Consider the following 11,864-nt stretch of genomic DNA (forward strand, 5'->3'; position numbering starts at 1 on the left):
CCAACAAAAAAGGAAATGAAGTAAATTTGGTGTCATTCGATCTCTGTAAACCCAGCTTTCTCCAAGTGTTCTCAAGTCGTCTATGTCATAGGCTGTGGCTGAATTTGCTGGAGAGGCGCATCAACCCTCTCATCTTGTTATTTCTGAACCACACCATTTTCCCCTCTTGGAGAGCTGTGAGGTCACTCACTTCCCTCTAGTCGTCCCAGGCTCTGCTGTTCCTGTTTTACAAAAGATCCCCCAGTGGAACTGTGTCCACATTTCTAATCACTTTTCATCACTCAGATTATAATTCATCTGGTTTTACAGACCAAACTCTCTTCAGGCTGCATACTCTTATTGGGAATCAAATCGTCTCTTTTTTTGTATATAAATGTATCTTTTTACTATGAAAGTAATGTAACTACATTACCAAGCAATCTAGAAAGTTGAGGTGAAGGGAGAAAAAAAATCACTCATAAGACTAACTTTCTGGCTAATGCAACCACCATTAGGATTTTGGTAGATTTCCTTCCAATACTTTTCCCAGTGTATCTATTTTTACATAGTTCTATATGGCTGTATTCAATATACATACAATTCCATTCCCTGATTTTTTTAAACCAGTCGAAAGTAGAAACAACACTATCTCGCAGAGAAAATTTAATACAAGAAATTGATTAAACAGGGATTGGAGAACTGAAAACGCATAAAGGGGACCCTGAAGTGAGGCAGGCGTTGTCAATGCAGGAAGCAGCTCCCACCTGGAGGGCCAGAACACAGGGAAGAGGGCAGGTCATCAGAACTTGGAAGACTGGGGAGAGGGCTGCAGAACTGAGACCTAGACCTCAGGGAGGGAATCCCCCAGCGCTAGTGCTGATAGTTTTGAGGGGAGGGGTGATGAGGCTGCTTCTGGGCGTGAGTAAAAAGCTGGAGGCTGGCCCCAACTGCTGTGAAACCAACTACCACTATCCAGAGTGAAGGGCCACCAGGTGGCTGACAAGACGGGAAGCACACAGGAAGTGTGCCACCCTTCTCCCCACTCTTGTCTTCAGTCTCCCCCCAGTGCCTGCTATTGGTGGAATCCAATAGGGAGCCAGCAGGCAAAGGAGAAATTTAGTGTGCCAAGTTGCAGCTCCAGCACCACAGAGCAATGTGGGTTCCAAGGTGGGGGCCAATAGCTTAATAACCACCCATACCTACAGCTTTGTTTTGGGTGTTACTACACAGCCTACATTTTTAATGGCTGTACCATTTTTCATACAGTGGTTGTACTTCATTTAGTTAACCATTTCCTTATTGTTGGACATTCCATTTTATGGCCAAGATTTTCCTTGTGAAGATAATGATGCAGTGGAAATTGTGCATTTGTTTTTTCCATTCCCTTAGGATAAATTCCTAGAAGACTAATCTCTGTGTCAAAGGACAGACGAAAAGCATTATGACTCTTACTACGTGTTGCCAAAATGCTCTTCAAATCCGTTGTTTCTGTTTGAGCTGCCACCACCAGTATGTGAAAATGCAGCTAGCACGCAAGATGGTTAAAGCTACCACATCCACAGACAGTGCTGTGCCCTGTATGGTTCAAGGCATTGCCTTTGCTCCTCAAAGCTTCACATCCTGATTTTATAAACAAATAGGTAAGCAGACAAACACTTTATATAGCTTATAGCAAGTAAGACCCATGTGAGACTATTGCTAACATTCTAAACTAATGTATAGTGGTTTGATTTGCAAACTCTTTGCTATGGTTCAAAAGCCATCTTTTTGGTTTAGACAACTCAGTTGAAGAAGCTGCTGCTTTTCCTCTCTCTTCACCTTTAATTGTCCTTTAAGCTCATGCACCTCAGGGGCTCAGCCCTCAAAGAAGCAGAAACTATTCAGAGGAGTCCTACCCAAGTCATGGACCAGCGGCCCAGCTCTCCTAAAGCCGCAAGAGTGGGCAGTGTGTGCTTGGATCCATTCAGTTGTTGAGCTTGCAGACAAAAAACAGAGAGCTTAATGTGAATAGAAAGCTCTTGACAGGCTATATTCAAAACCAACTTTTTCCAAAATGTTTTGAGATAGCAAGGGTAATTATTTCTCCCTTGAGTTTTTATCCTTATCTTTTTATTTTTAATATTAAAAAAACAACCTCATTATATTTGATGTTTTAAGATATCAGTGATCTGGAAAATAGAAGACTGTGAGAGATTCCTTAATGTCTTTAAATAGTGACCTTTTAAAGCAATGTCCTGTGTGGATTGTCTAGGGGAGGGAAGAACACGCAACATGGGGAGACAGTCAGACTCTGTGTGTGCATATGCGTTCCAGTCATTTTGATGTAGAAAAAATGTTATTCTTTACAATAATAGTATGCACAAACCATAGATGAAATGTTATTTGATTCTATACCTTTATAATGTTCTTTGTATGAGTAAACACGCAAATCAGAAAAAATCCCTTTGGGTCTCACTATTGGAATAAGCAGGTGTTGTAAATAAATGCAGACACATGCTATATATCTGCACACGTGATAACCACATGTATGTACAAGTGAGTCCATACACCTGTACATTTGTTCCTTGGAGGGCTAGATTCTGTTAATAGACGGCCATTTCCACTTCCTTTAATTAACTTTAATAAGACAGATTTCATGTAGTGGTTTGTTCTATTAAATCCACGTCATCTCCTCTCGGCTCCCAAATTTATAATCTCTAATTTCAGCACACCTCATATTCATCAAAACCACAAAAATGATGGCACACCTTTCATGGGGACTTATGGTAAAGATACTTTCTTTGTTTTGTCCTGTGGCCCTGGGAGGTCCATTGAAGTCTGTGAAGTGCCTTTCTTTTTGCTTGATGCGGCTGGAAGGGAAGCAGAGAAGACAGGGAGCTGCCTCAGCATGGCCCACAGACCGTCCTCAGTGTGGGGGGGTGACAGGCTGCGGGGCTCAGGTGTCACCATTCTATGGTCATTCCCAATTTCCGAGTTCGTCAACAGCAGAGCCGGGAGAAGGCAGAGGAGACCTTGTCTGTGGCCAGCATCGAGTTTCAGGGCTGATGACCTTAGTGCTTTAAGACAAATAAACAGAAGAAGTAACATTTGGAGCCAATTCTGATGGACAGTCACAACTCTGCAAATTTGCGGTGGAGGAGAAAGAAGAGTAGTGGGAGAAAACAGAAGTAAGTAAATAGGCGAGCACCTGGAAAGGCCTAGAAAACGCAGCACATGCTACAGAGCAAGGTGCTGTGGAGATGAGCGGGAGTGCGGAGGGGCAAGGCAGGGATGGCGGGGAATTTGGGAGACAGCTCAACACTCTACCTCTGTTGAGACCAAGAGGACGTAGTCCAGTGACACGCTTCCTTGTCAAAAACAATGTTATCGGAAGTAAGAAATGATATAAGGAACAGAAGACTGCACTTTGGGATAAGAGCGAAGAGGGGATTATTTAGAAAAAAACTCTACAATGCTCAAGAAAATAGAATCAACTGAGTTGAGATGTGTCGAGTGTTTGGATAGTAAATGGAATGAGTGTTTGCTGTTATTATGACCAGCAGCATCACATGGGCCAGATGAGGAAGGGCCCGAGGCAGGGGAAAGGTTCAGAGGAGGGCAGAGGATGGACAGCAGGAGGAAGCGTGTCCGAGAACACATCTGCCTCAGGTCTCGGGGCTTCCAGGCCACAGGCAGGTTGATAAGAAAGTTGGCCAAATCAGTGCAGGTTCTGAAAATAGGTTTGGCAGGGCCCAGGCGGTGTAAGCTGATCCTCCCTCCAGCCTCTGGAAGAAGTGGTCAGAGCCAACTGACCCTTCCAGGTTATGCACTGTGGTCCTACTAACGGGATAATCAATCCAACTGGAGCACACCTGGCCTGATGCAGTCTCACCCACTCTACCACCTAGCCCTCTCCTTCCTGCTGCCTCCAGTTCCTTTAATTTGGGACACAGACTTTTGTTCCATGATTGAATATAAATATAAATCTTAAAATATAAATCCTGAGAGTAGTAACATCTTGCCTAAAACTTATGTTCACTGGGTGTGATTAATCCACCAGTAGCTGTGATCCATTCTTACTAGAACCTCAGCAGGGTGGTGAAAAGCCTGGCTATTGTGTAAAACAGACTTGGATTTAATTCCCAGGTCTGCTGCTTGCCAGTTAAGTGACCTGGTGCAAGTTGCTTAATCTTTCTCTTTTTTTGGTGAGGAAGATTCATTCTGAGCTAACATCTGTCACCAATCTTCCTCTTTTTTTTTTCGCTTGAGGAAGATTTGCCCAGAGCTACCATCCATGCCAGTCTTCCTCTATTTTCTAGGTGGGTTACCCCCACAGCATGACTTGATGAGTCGTGTAGGTCTGCGCCCAGGATCTGAACCCAAAAGCCCGGGCTGCTGAAGCAGAGCACACTGGACTTAACCACTACACCATGGGGCCAGCCCCACAAGTTGCTTAATCTTTATGAGCCTCAGTTTCCTCATCTATAGAATGAGGATAATAATAATACTTGCCCTTGGGATTGTTGCATCTCTTATATGTAAACGAGTTAGCACAACCTCTGATTCAATACGTGGGCCCAGCTTTTGCTATTACCACTCATGAGGTGAGTGGTTTAGAAGGCAGGATGACATTGACCACAAAGAGGGGAATGCGGTAAGGACAGAAATAAAGACCCCGGCTGGCATGAGGTTGGCCTGCACGGCTTTAGCTTTGTACAACCACAGCCTTGTCATGGTAGCAAACTTGGGTCATTCACTATGTGATGCCCACAAGTGTTGCTCATGTAACTTAAGAGCATAATTTTATTTCAAAGGAGTTTTGTCTCAGAGGCATCCTCAATTGATGTATGGAGGCCTGGAGAAAGGAAAGTGTTGAAGTTCAAGTTCTTGGCCTGCTCACTTCAGTCTCAAACTTCAAAAAGTCTACGTGAAGTTTCTGAAGAAATGGAATTCCCTGTTAACTCAGATACTAAATTATATAAATACTGCACCTCAGAAGACCCGAAAGTGAAGTCACTTGCAAGAGCCTTGAAACCAGAAGGCCCATCCTCACATCACAGTGTTGGCACCTATCCAAAAGGTACCCCACATCCTCTCTGTGCTCCCAGGCTGCATCCTGAAGTATCTGCCTCAGTCCATCTTGCTGGCCACACCCCTTCCCCACCTGGTCCTGATTGTTCCAGGTCATGGCCCTAGACCTGTTTCCTGCTCCTCTGACCTGTGGTCTGATATAGTTTCCATCAGGCTGATCTCTGGCTTCCTCCCTTAGCTCTACATTTCACCTGCCCCTTTATCACGTTGCTTCATGGCTGCTCTAAACCAGGGTTCAGCCTCTCTCTGGTACCAGTTCTCATGCCGGAGTGCCTGCCCTCTAGGTTCACTCTGCCTCCAGGAATGGATCCCAGACCCACATCACCTTTTAACCTGTAAGAAGTTAGTTTTGAGCCACTTTAAAGAACTGCTGACATTAAGACTTTAGAATTTGGTTATTTGATCCATCAGTATGGATCATGTAGGAAGAAAGGCCACATGTACATGAGAATTGACCTTCTCTGGGTGTGCACATGCGAGAACCAGACCTCATTCCTATGTCATTAAAAAACAGTCATACATAGTAGAGCTTTGCATGTACAGTAGTCAGTCCAATATTCAGAGAGAAAGTAATTGTAATTGGCTGATTACGAAAGGGCAACAGAAAGATGATTTTAATGACTTCACGTCAGGTGACATGGTGTTCCAGCCATGCTTTGTAATGACTTTCCAGGCACCCTGTCCACTTTGGAGAATATGCAAGATTTTCTGAACATCATTGTTTTTTACAGATGAGGAAAGTGAAGCATAGGGGTTAAAAACTCACCAAGGGCACAGCCTGTAAACGTTGGAGCCAGAATTTGAATCTAGATAATCTAGCTCCAAATTCCACGATTTTAACCCCTACATTACACCACCTCTCAAAAGAATTATTTCATTCAGAAGTCTTGCAATAGTAATTATCGTTATTTATTTGCCTGCTTTATATGACTTTTCAAGCCGGGGGTGAGTTTATTGGACAGGTGGTGCTGCCTTCTTCAGGATGGTTACTGACTGTTTTCAGATGCTAAAAGAATGAAGCACTAAGGAAGCAGAAATACAAGGAAGTGAGTCTTTTTTTTTTTTTCTTGTGAGGAAGATTGGCCCTGAGCTAACATCTGTGCCAATCTTCCTCTATTTTATGTGGGATGCCACCACAGTGTGGCTTGACCAGCAGTGCCAGGTCCATGCCCAGGATCCGAACCTGTGAACCCCAAGCCACCCAAGCAGAGCACAGGAACTTAACCACTACACCACTGAGCCAGCCCCTGAAGTGAGCTTTTTAAATCAATTAAGCCAGGCTTAATACTTGCAAGCCAAAAAAGAGTAGACGTTATATCAAATGTTCAATAATTCAGGGTTCTAACCTCTTATCCATGTTTGGGCAACTAGATATAGAGAAACCTAAAATTATCTGTGCCTGGCTTACCAGAACCCTAAACTACTGGGTTCTTCTTTTCTTTACCTGGTCTTTTCATAAAGAGTTCACTATCAACAAAATACTGAGAGCCCAGGTTATTTATTGATTTTTAGAGCAAGTTCTAGCGGCTGCCTTGAGTTTGTATGATCTTGACTAAATCCCCCCCAATTAAATGACCTTTAGATGAGGACTATGCGATGCTTCCACAGCTTCCATTTTGTCCCTTGGGCCATGTTTACTGAATCAGGAAAGTGGACACGTATGCTTGATGGGCCCCCAAAAGCACTGGCTCTGAAAAAAATCAGTAATAACATTGTACTCCCTGAAATTTCTGGTTGAATGCAGCTTTATTGTTGATCAAAACTTATTATATTTTATTAGTACAATTAATGAGAAAAATATTTTGTGTACCTACTCTCTGTTGAGTGTTATATGGATATGGGTGACATGGGTGTCAACCTTGTGAAACTCTTCCATAATTGTTAAGAGAGCACACAGGTTTTGAGCACTTGGCTAAATGGTATATAAGGTCAACTGAATTCTAACAATGTCTACTGAGCCCCCTTTGGTGCAAGACGTGGCTGGGCTAGGTGATCGGAATGAATCAGAACCATGTAAGATACAACCTTTCTGATGACTAGAACAGGTGACTACAACATAAAACAAACTAAAGAGCTACAACTCCATGGAACCCACAGAAGTGATCTAACCCTGAAATGGCAAATCCCAGCAAAGCACTGCCACAGCACTTTCCCATATCCATGGCAGACATTATCAATCAATCACAGTGCTCTTTCCACTGAGCCCAAAACTAGAATTAAGGGATAATAATGTCTCTTACATTCACTTGCATTTTCTTCTTGAATGGGAATGGAAAGGGGTGGCATTGCAGCCACCAAGCTGGGAACACCCATTGGGTCATGCCTGAAAACACAAACTGTCACATGTGTCACTGCAATGGAGAAGACTGAGACTTTTATGGGGGCAGCCTTTTTAAGTATCCGAGTTTCCACAATATTTACTTTAAAAATTATGATGGCTTCATTTGCACACTATCAGAACTTTATTATTAGTAAGAAATTATTGGACCCCTCACGACTCATTCCAACCCACCAGTTTGCTGGGACACCTCCACTGAGAAAAGTTGCTCTGGAGTTTAAACCCCAGAGACTGTTGCACACCAAGGGGAAAGAAAAAGCTAACTAAATAAAACCACCTTAACACACTGAGAAGTGACTAACGCCGTCCAAAGCAAACGCTTTCCTTCCCTCCACATTCCTGAGCAGCTGTGTATGTTCTTCCAACACTTGGATACTTACAATTCTTGGTCACCAAGTCAGTTGGGACAAGCAAGAGCCAACTCATTGGGTTTTTCCTTTACGGACACCCCCTCTGAAATGTGAGTAAGGCAGGTGTGGCTGTCCTCCCTGGCAGCCTCCTGGATTCTCACCCCAAGCTGGTCTTGGCAACATCTCGGAGCACTTCCCTGCTTTCTCCAAGAGAAAATCCCCTGCAAGAGGCCTCAGTGAGAAGAGAGATGCTTCACTGCAGGTTCTGGAGGGTTAGTGTCTGCCTCATCTCCACTATCCAGCCCAGAGCCTGGCACATGGTATGTGCTTAGTAAAGATGTTTGAACAAGTGAATGCATGAAAAATCAGTAAAAGTCCCCATTGGACATCTCTGTTCCCCTCCCAGAGCTTCTCTTCGGCCACAGGGGCCTCACCTGGCTCTCCTTCCTTCCCCTTTACAGCTCTGAGCCAGCCTTTCTTGCACCCAGGATGTGCCCCAACCCTCCCCACCATCCCATGTGCTCTTTTCCCACGTAGTGCTCACTCCCCAAAGGCTCCCCCATCTGCCATCCTCACACCCATCACTTCTCTCTGCAAAGGGCCCCCTTTGAGATCCTCCTTCCTTTGAAAGCAGCCAGAAAATTGTAAATAACAAGGAACTTCTCCCTCTCACAAACGAAATTTTCCTGTCACTCATGTATGCTCCCCCAAAGGAGTAATCTCTTTAAAGGCAAGGGACCTTGCCTTTTACTTGTAATTCAATGTGGCCACTGTGCGTTTGTGTGTACGGAGGGAGGGTGACTGTTAATGGAAGACTCTGCATAGAGAGAGCTCCTTAGATGTTTTGTGACTCTCAGAACAAAAACAATAACAAAACCTTAGAAATACTGATATTGTGTATAAATAAGAATGTGTTGGCAATTAGAGGGAATTAAGTTCTTACCTTATTTCCCAACAGACAGAACATCTCTTAAGAGAAGTGGGATTTCATGAACTCAGAGTAAAGAAACATGAGTTTTCTTTTCTTAAGACCATAATCTAATGAGCATAAACACATTACTTCAGGCAGACTTTGTGACAGCCCCCTAATTCTTTCCAGGAACACGCGAAGAGAAAAAAGAAATTTCTATTTTATCCTTTCTCCTGCCTCTTCCAAACATTCCCCATCCCTGTCTCTTCCCCTCCCACGCGCGCACACACACAAACAACACACACACGAACTCACACACATGCACACACACATGAACAACACACACGAACTCACACACAAACACACGAACACACACAAACACACACAGAAATGGGGAAGTTGTGTTAAAGCTGTCAGAGAATTCAACAGTCAAAATCGTATGATTTATGGTTGAAAAATCTATTTTTCTATAAGAATTTTCTAGTTAAAAAGCCAGTTCCAATAGCTCAGCTCCTTTTCAAATGCACTTTGTGTGGTAATATTGTATATCTCCCTTTCATTCCTTGGAACTTAATTTTTATTTGATTTTATTGACGCTGCTCGATTGGAATGTGTATTGCTTGAGCCCCCATGGAGAGCCGAGCAGGTGTGAGTAAAGCAAAACATCTTTTGTTAATAGAAGTACACCCTGGGAGTTCATGGAGATGCTGTAATTTCAATTGCTTTTATGAAAATTCTGTCAATTCCCATGTTGTGAATTTCAAACAGAACTTGGGAGACCAACAATCTTTAATACAAGCCAAAGATATGGTTATTTCTATGACCGAAATAAATGTTCTGCTTTCTTTCTTCCAAAAAACAAATTCAGGTATTTAATTAGAAGATTTAAACTGTAGAAAATCATATTAACTTTGAGTTTGGCTCTTGTAGCTAAAATGGAGATCTTCCTGTGATCAGCCCACAGAAAGACGACTTTGGGTTTCCTCGGTAAATTCTGAAACATGAAGGATAGCTCATCCTACCTTCATTTGGGTCCAGAATGACTTCACAACAACATCAGCCATTCCCAACCCGTCTTTGCATGTATTTATATTTAGAAACCAAGGGATCAGGAACAAGTCCCCCAAACCTCCTGGCTTAAGGGGGTGATGTATTAATTCTCTGTCTGTGTCTAGGCCTCTTGGACCAGCTGCCACGGAGAATCGAGGGGTGAGGCCAAGCCCAACTTTCCTCCTGGTTTGGGGCCAGACGTGTATGGTGTTGTGCTCTCCCCAGCTGGAAGGAAAGACGTAAGCTGGGTATATTACAAAATTGCATGTGTCATTAGAAAAAGATGTCAGAAGGCTTTATTTAAAACTTTGTTTTCTCAGGTTGTATTGCCCAAGTGTATCTTGGCATAGACAACTTTAGCTTCAAAAATTCCAAGATGTATAAAGGGTTTCACATAGCTGAAGCTATTATATTTGGTTACATGCCACTAACACCTTTTTCTCCCTTCATTCTTGCAAAGGAGTGAAGTGATGACTAAATTCCTACTAGAAATTTTGTTCTCTTCTCCTAGCAACCTTGGGGTCTATTCTTGACAGGATCATTTATCTGCTCCAAAAAGAAAAATGTAGAGTTCTCGATGGTGTGGGACCTTTGGGGATTTCTTGGATAAGACCGTTAGAGTCAAAGCTTTCACCATTCCAGGACAACGTTCAGAAGAATTGTCTGCCCTGGTAAACTTGCCAAATTGCTCGTACTTGGCGAGAAACCACTTGCACTCGAAGGCCTTTCTTTCCCGTGTAGAGCAATGGAGTATCTCTTGACAGGAGCTAAGCACACTCTTGTGACGTCCTGGGGAGTTTTCAGACTGAGGATAAACTCTTGTAAAGGACCAGTTTCAACTGACAGCTAGACACCTTCACATCCACTTAGTCATGCTGAAATGAAGGTCACCGATAGAGAACAGCAGATGGGCCTTTTTTAAACATGTGCCCTCATGGTTTCCTGTGACACTTGGCAACTGGGTGGAGAAGTAACAAGGGCTTTGATTAATTTTTCCCCAAATTTCTCTGTCAGACTCTTCAGGGCTATTCTGAAGTGTAAAGGTTCTGACAGACTTGAGGACACGCCGGTACAACCCATAAACTTCTCTGGAAACACAGTCCTGATGGACAGGGGCCGAGAGTCTAGTCTCCCAGGAAGTTCCCAGCCCATGCAGATTACCTCAGCACATGGAAATTGAGCCTGGCTGGACTGAGTGTAGTCACGTCTGTCCCCAGAACCTCGCTTTATTTCCAAGCTACATTACCTCAGCCTTTCAAGTTACTAAAAGCAATGTTGGAATTTAATTTTGGTCCCCTTGGCCACAGTGGTTAAGAACATTTGCTAGAAAACAACAAATGGGGGTCAAAAAAGTGCTGTTCCAGAATCAGCTAATGGAGAGTAAGAGATGTTGCTTTCACAAGCACTTCAGATCCTTCCATCAATACAGAGTCTAAGTGAGCTGCGATTTGACTATGCCAATAAAATGGTGTGATCCCTAGGAGGGGCAATCTGGTGCCCATGGAGTGGGAAAGGGCAAGAGGCTATTCACAGACCCAGCTGTGCCTGCCATACAATCTCCCCGAGTCACCTACTCGCATTCTGCCCAACCAGAGCTAAACCAACTCAGACATACGCTGGACAAGGAGGAGCAGCGTGTAGGAGTTAGGAAACTCAAGTTCAAGGTGCAGAGCTGTCCCATATGAGTCCTGAGCCCTCAGGTAAGTCACTTCAATTCTCATAGTCTCATTTGTCTCCAGCAAAATGAGAGGTCTAGACTGGACAGCATCTGGCTCTCCCCTCCTAGCACGTGACTCCTCCTGCATATCTCTTCACTGCTGTACTCTCATGCTGGCTGACTCACCATCCTCCCCTCTCCAGAGAGGCCATGGAAAGGGAGCAGCAGGGCCCTGAGAAGTCCAACGATGAGTGTGCTGAGCTTCCAGAAGGCAATCAGGGGGCTAGGGCTTTAAGGGGACACCCCTATAGGACAGGAAAGCCAACTTGTGGCTGGCTCCACCTTCTATCCAGGAGAGACGGACATTAGTTAAGACTTCTCCTTTCTCTGGCATCCCAGCTGTAGGAAACAGCACACCTAACCTCCTGGACCTGTGCTAGCAACAGCTGGTGTTCTCTAGCTGTGTCCTTACAACTTTCTTCCATCTCATGCTTCTCTGTCTCCTGCTGA

Source organism: Equus asinus, chromosome 29 (genome assembly GCF_041296235.1).
Source record: "Equus asinus isolate D_3611 breed Donkey chromosome 29, EquAss-T2T_v2, whole genome shotgun sequence".
NCBI classification, from domain to species: Eukaryota; Metazoa; Chordata; class Mammalia; order Perissodactyla; family Equidae; genus Equus; species Equus asinus.